Source organism: Cebus imitator, unplaced genomic scaffold (assembly GCF_001604975.1).
Source record: "Cebus imitator isolate Cc_AM_T3 unplaced genomic scaffold, Cebus_imitator-1.0 Scaffold495, whole genome shotgun sequence".
NCBI lineage: Eukaryota > Metazoa > Chordata > Mammalia > Primates > Cebidae > Cebus > Cebus imitator.
The window spans coordinates 10,937-18,031 of NW_016107810.1; the positions used below are offsets into that span (position 1 = coordinate 10,937).

The window sequence follows — 7,095 nt, forward strand, 5'->3', positions numbered from 1 at the left end:
GGGAGTTCAAGACCAGCCTGGCCAATATGGTGAAACCCCATCTCTACTAAAAATACAAAAATTAGCCGGGTGTGGTGGTGTGTGCCTATAGTCCCAGCTATTCAGGAGGCTGAGGCAAAAGAATCGCTTGAACCCATAACCCACTGCTTTGGGAGGCCCAGGTGAAAGAATGTCTTGAGATTAAGAGCTTAAGACCAGCCCAGGCAACATAGCAAGATCCTATTAAAAAAAAAANAAAAAAAAAAAAAAAATTAGCATGGTGGCAGGCACCTGTAGTCCTAGCTATTCATGAGACAACCAGGAAGATGGTGTAAGCCCAGGAGTTCAAAACCACTCAACTCCAGCCTTTGTAACAGTGAGGCCTTATCTCAAGAAAAACAACAACAAAAAAGGCCAGTTGCAGAGGCTCACTCCTGCAATCCCAGCACTTTGGGAGGCGGAGGCTGGTGGATTGCTTGAGCCCAGGAGTTCGAGACCAGCCTGGACAACATGGCAAAACCCCATCTCTACTAAAAACACAAACATTGGCAGGGTATGGTGATTCATGCCTGTACTCCCAGCACTTTGGGAGGCCAAGGCAGGCAGATAACTTGAGGTCAGGATTTCAAGACCAGCCTGGCCAACATGGTGAAACACTATCTCCACTAAAAATACAAAAAATTAGCCAGGCATATTGGTGGGTGCCTGCAATGCCAGCTGCTCAGGAGGCTGAGGCTGAGAATCACTTGAATCCAGGAAGAGGAGATTGCAGTGAGCTGAGATCATGCCATTGCACTCCAGCCTAGGCAACACAGAAAATAAAATAAATAAAGTCATTAAAAAAATTTTTTTTGCCATAAAAATGTTTTATTAGGCCAAACTACACACTATTAAAATGCTTTAAAATGCAGGAGGAGATGTAAAGACTCAAAGAAGTGTATAGTGACAATGGCTATCAGAACAACAACACTAAAAAATCCACACTGCTTCCCCCTTTACCTAGAAAAGGAAGCTTCTAGGCTACCTTCTCCTCAGCACACTCCTCAAATTCCTCCTCCTCAGCCGTGGCATCCTTGTATTGCTGGTATTCGGACACCAGGTCATTAGGTTGCTCTTGGCCTCAGTGAACTCCATCTCATCCATGCCCTCGCCTGTGTACCAGTGCAGGAAGGCCTTGTGCCTGAACATAGCTGTAAACTGTTCAGAGACGTGTTTGAAGAGCTCCTGGACGGTTGTTGTTACTGATGAAGGTGGCTGACATTTTTAGCCCCCAGGGTGGGATGTCACAGACGACTGTTTTCATGTTGTGAGGGAGCCACTCAGCAAAGTAGCTGCTGTTCTTGTTCTGGATATTGAACATTTGCTCATCCACCTCCCTCATGGATATGCTACCTCTGAAAATGGCAGCCACGGTTAGGTAGCGGCCACGACGGGGGTCACAGGCAGCCATCATATTCTTAGCATCAAACAGCTGCTAGGTGAGCTCAGCCACAGTCAGGGCCCGGTACTGCTGAGCTCAGCCATAGTCAGGGCCTGGTACTGCTGGCTGCCCCAGCTGGTCAGCAGGGCAAAGCCAGGCATGAAGAAGTGTAGCTGGGGAAATGGAGCCATGTTCATGGCCAGGTTTCACAGGTCAGCATTCAGCTGGCCTGGGAAGGGCAGGCACATGGTGACCCCACTCATGGTAGCAGACACCAGGTGATTCAGGTCACTGTAGGTGGGTGTGGTCAGTTTTAAGGTCCTGGAACAGATTTTATAGAGCGCTTCATCTACATTTTCTATGAGCTAGTGGATGGAGTGGACAGCATTGTAGGGCTCCACCACAGTGTCTGACACCTTGGGTAAGGGCAGGATGCTGAATGTGTTTATGATCCTGTCTGGGTACTCCTCCTGAATTTTGCCATTAGAAGGGTACCCATCCCAGACCCAGTCCCCCCACCCAGGGAGTGGGTCAGCTGGAAACCCTACAGGCAATCACAGCTCTCAGCCTCTTTTCTCACAATGTGCATCACTGACTCCATCAGCTCTGCACCTTCTGTGTAGTACCCCTTGGCCCAGTTGTTCCCAGCCCCACATTGACCAAAGATGAAGTTGTCTGGCCTGAAGATCTGCCCGAAGAGCTCCAAGCGCACAGAGTCCATGGTGCCCAGCTCCAGATCCATGAGCACAGCATGGGCCACAGGCCTGGACCACAGTACTGAAGCAGACATAGATGCCAGACCTGGTGCCTGAGCCTCTGGAAGCCCAAATGCTGCCACAATTCCAGCCACAGGTCATGCAGGTCAAGGGCCAGGTGCAGTCACAGACTCAGCCACGGATACCACCCACAGACACCCCGGAGCAGCCAAAGCTGCAGAAGCAGGCACAAACACAGACTTCTCCAGAGCACTTAGACCTGCAACAGAAGCAAGTGCAGCCACAGCTGCAGCAGAAGGCAGAGCCACAGAAGCAGGTACAGCCACAAATACAGCCACAGGCACATTCACAGGCCCCAAGGGAGGTGCAGCTGCAGCAGGAAGCAGAGCTACAGAAGCGGCTGCAGCCCCAGGCACATTCACAGCCCCCAAGGTAGGTGCAGCTGCAGCCGCAGAAGCAGGCCCAGACACAGATATATCCACAGGTCTACACACAAGCACAGCCAAGGGTCCAGTCACAGGAGTAGCCCCCAGTGCAGGTGCCAGTACAGCCACCAGTGCAGACCAATAAGCAGCCTCAGACCCAGCCACAGGTGTCGGTGCTGGCTCCAGAGCAAGTACCAGTTGTGGTTCATGTCTGCGGGCTGGAGACGCCACCTGATACAGTAGAAGCCAGTAGAGGCATGGAAAAGGCCTTGCCAGAGCCTGTGGGCACCCAAGTCAGCATGGAAGAGAACCAGATGGAGCCGGCCAGTGGCCTAGATGTGAGAGAATGTAAAAACAGAGTGTAGGGTGCTGGGGGCTTCCTGAAGGTCACCATTTTGCAGAGCAGTGACAGTCAGCCTTTAGGGTTGTACACCTGACACCCGTGCCCCACCCCAGTGACTTGCTTCTCCACGCCTGTGGCTACAAGCACATTCTCTAAGCAGACCCTCCAGTTCTTCTGCTACATCTGCAAGGCCAGCTGCTCCAGCTAGCAGCAATTCCAGGACCACATGAATCTCAGCCTCAGCACCACCAGTAGCTAGGGGAGATCCAGCACATGAGCCAAGCTTGCCTCCTGTCCCTGCTGCCCGTGCCCCGGGACATCCTGGATACAGAGGATGAGAAGCATCCACCTAACAATCTGAGGTAGAACAGTTTCATCCTGAAACCACTCCCCCAAACCCCACCCCAGTCATGGAAAAACTGTCTTCCACAAACTGGTCCTTGGTACCAAAAAGATGGATCTGCGTTTTCAAGTTCACTAAAAACCTTCTGGAAATTATTTGCCATTCTAGATGCCATTAAGAACATGTGTGATTCATGGGAGGAGGTCAAAATATCAACATTAACAAGAGTGTGCAACAGGTTGATTCTAAACCTCATAAATGACTCTGAGGGGTTCAAGTAACTACAAATGTGGTAGAAACATCAAGAGAACTGGAATTAGGAGTGGAGGCTGAAGATGTGACTGAATCGCTACAATCTCATGATACAACTTGAACAGATGAGGAGTTACTTGCCATGGATGAGCAAAAAGAGTGGCTTATTGTCTGGAACCAAACTCACAGTATCTTCAAGGTATGCTTACAGTAAGCCTATATTTAGCTTTATTTAAAAAACTATCAAACTGTAGCACAAAGTCACTGTATGTTCCTGTTGCTCCACATCCTCATCAGGCATTAGTACTATATTTTTAGCCATTGTGGTAGGCATGTAGTGGTTATCTCATTATTCAAATTTGCAATTATCTAATGACATATGATGTTGAACAACTTTTTCATGCTTATTTGCTATATCTTCTTTTGTGAGGTGCCTGCTCAGATATTTTATCTACTTTTTTTTATTGGTTTTTCTTATTGTAGAGTTTTAAGAGTTCACTGTATATTGTGGATACAAATCCTTTATCAGATATATTTTGCAAAGTTCTTAACCCAGGTTGTGGCGTATCCTTTCATTTTAAGTGTCCTTCACAGAGCAGTATTTTAATTTTAATAAAGTCCAACTTACTGTTTTCTTCCATGAATCATGCTTTTGGTGTTGTAGCTAAAAAGTCATCACCAAAGTCAGTGTCAGTCCTCCAACTTTGTTTTTCTTAAAAATCTTGGCAGCTATTCTGGGTCTTCCCCTTATTAACTTTAAAATTTTGTCAATATGCACAAGAACCTTACTGGGATTGTTACTGAGATTTCATTGAATCTGTTGATAAAGTTAGGAAGACATAACACCTTAACGATATTTAGTCTTCCTATCCATGAACATGGAATATCCTTCTATTTATTTCTATCTTCAATTTCCTTCATGAGACTTTTGTAGTTTTCCTTACATAGATCTTGTACAAAGGCTTTTATTTCCTTCCTTCTTTCTTCTCTCTCTCTGTACTCTCTTTTCATGCTAATGTAAATGTTTTAAATTTCTAATTCCAAATGTTTGTCCCTGGTACATATAAGAAAGTAATTGAATGTGTATGAATCATACATTCTCCGTAAACTTGCTATATTTAGATTTTAGTTCCAAACTATTTTTCATTGAGACACAGGAATTTTGTCTTATTGCATTAGCAAGAACTTCCAATGCAACATTAAATAGGAATGATGCAATCTACTTGCCTTGTTTCTGTTCTTAGACGGAAAGCATCTGATGTCCCACCATTAAGTATGTTAGCTGTAGATTTTTTTTTTTTGGTGTAAAATGATTTTTTATTGCCCAGGATTTTTTTTTCTTGTGTCTTGCTTTTTTGTTTGTTTGTTTTCTTTTTAGTAACTATCAACTCAAGCTTAGGGAAGCTTGTCTTTGTCTTAAGGGAAAAACCAACTAGAAAATAAAGCTTCTTTGACATCATTTGCTAACCTGATCTCAGTTTAAGAGATAAATGGTAGTTATGTTGAAAGAGTAAAATTTATACCATGAATGATACAGGTCTAGTCTGGTGGTACTAATTAGATATAACAGCATTGTTGACAAAATTATAATCTGCTGGTGGCATTTGTGGAAAAGAAGCCCTTGCAAATTTCTAAACAACAGTAAACTGTTGGGAAATTCTAAAATGTCCTACGGGCCAAAAAGGGTATAAGGTTAGTAAAATGCCTCAACAGAGTTTGAATAAAATACTGGATTTGAGAGTTACTGGAATTGGATATGTAAAAACAGGGTGGTAGGCTGCGTCATGCTTACAATGGTCTCAAGTTCAAATAAGCTACTGTGACAATACACCACTTCACAGGTCACATACATTTCCAGGGGCTTTTCCTTTCCCTCAGTAGGTGCTGGCAGAGGGTGTGCTCAGTCGCTTTCCAATATAGATGCCTAGCCCCAAAGCCAAAACATGAGAAAGGAAGAGAGATGGAATGAATGAACACCTTTAGAAATTCTGTGGAGAAGATACCCCCTTTCTTCATGGCTTCACTTTTCCTCAGGCTTAGAGACACAGAATGTTTAGGGTGTCTGAAGTGGAACTCCTTGGGTGGAACGTTTTCGGGTCTACTGGACCAGTCTGACAATCAATCTGCACCTTTCTTCAAAGCCTCAAATTTCTTTCTCTCCTTCTACAACTTCTTCTTCCGACTGAAAGCTATGGTCCCTGCTGGTGTGCATTTCCACATCAAACATGATCTGCCCATCTTCTTATGGCAAAGGGCTGTCACAGTGAGAACTGCCTCTTGAACTACTCTGTCCTGATTCATGTTGTGCATCCAAAAGAATCTTCTCCATGTCTCCATTGTGAATGGAGGATGAGGAAGGTACGTGTTCTAGCCCCCATTTTTCCCATTGCCATTACTGCTATTCATGGGTAGCTCCACCCCGGAACTGTTGAGGCCAGCAGGCGGGGGCGGAGACTGGTCACTTTCCTCGCAGTTATTGTTGTGCAGGGACAGCGGTGGCTCGACTAGGTGGGACACTGTCAGGTGGCTAGCAGTGCTGCGGCAGCTGCAGGACTGTCTCCGGCTCTCAGGCAGCAACACCAGCTGTAGGTTTTTTTGTAGATATTCTTTATGAAGTTGAGGATTTCCTTATATTCCTAGCTGGTTGATAATTTTGTCTGTCTTTATCATAAATAGGTGTTGGTTTTGTCAAACGGTTTATCTGTGTCTATTGATAAAATCATGACTTTTCTCCTTTAGTGTGATAATGTAATAAATTATATGAACTGATTTCAATGTTGAACCAGCCTTGCATACCTGAAATAAATCCCGCTTGACTCTGGTATATTTTGTTATATATTGTTGCATTAGATTTGCTAATATTCTGTTGAGAATTTTTATAGCTATGTTCATGAGAGATACTGGTTTGTGGTTGCCCTTTCTTGTAATATTTTTACCTAATTTTGTTATCAGCGTTATGTGGCCTCACAGAATGTGTTAAAGCATTTCCTCTGCTTCTATTTTCTAGAACAGATTGCAGAAAATTGGCATCACTTTCTCCTTGAATGGTAGACTTCACTAGTGAAACCATCTGAGACCAATGCTTTGCTTTGGAAGCACATAATTGACTGAATTTATTTTGTAAGTTTATGCAAAGCCATTATTTCTCCTTGTGTGAGGTTTCACAGAATTGGTCCATTTCATGTTATCAAATTTGCACACAAAGAGTTGCTCATAACATCCCTTTATTATCCTTCTAAAGTCCTAATGTTCATGAGAACAGTAATAAAGGCACCTCTTTTCATTTCTGATTTCAGTAATTTTTGCTTTTTCTTTTGGTATGACAAAGTTTTATAAATTTTAACTTTTCATTGAATTTCATTCATTTCATTGAATTTATTGCTCTTGGTTGAATTTTATTGATTTCTACTCTATTATTTCTTCTGCTTACTTTGGATTTAATTTGCTCTTCTAATTTCCTAAGGTAGATGCATATTGATTTTAGATCCTTCACGTTTTCCAATATATGCATTCAATACTATAAATTTCCCTCTAGCCACTGCTTTTGCTGCATCTCACAAATTTATCAAACTTGTATTTTCATTTATTTAGTCTCTTGACACTTCTTTGACCCATGT

General features: G+C 43.6%; 3 pseudogenes across 1 annotated transcript; 1 reads left to right on the forward strand and 2 right to left on the reverse strand.

Annotated features, from left to right (window-relative positions):
- Nucleotides 1-994: 994 nt before the first annotated feature.
- On the reverse strand, nucleotides 995-2,144 carry LOC108292563 (annotated as a pseudogene).
- An 11-nt stretch (nucleotides 2,145-2,155) lies between these two features.
- Nucleotides 2,156-4,323, forward strand: LOC119468799 (annotated as a pseudogene).
- Nucleotides 4,324-4,767: 444 nt separating this feature from the next.
- LOC108292564 lies at nucleotides 4,768-6,800 on the reverse strand (annotated as a pseudogene). The gene has a single exon (XR_005197570.1). The product of XR_005197570.1 is annotated as a BCL2/adenovirus E1B 19 kDa protein-interacting protein 3-like (transcript).
- Between the last annotated feature and the right edge of the window lie 295 nt (nucleotides 6,801-7,095).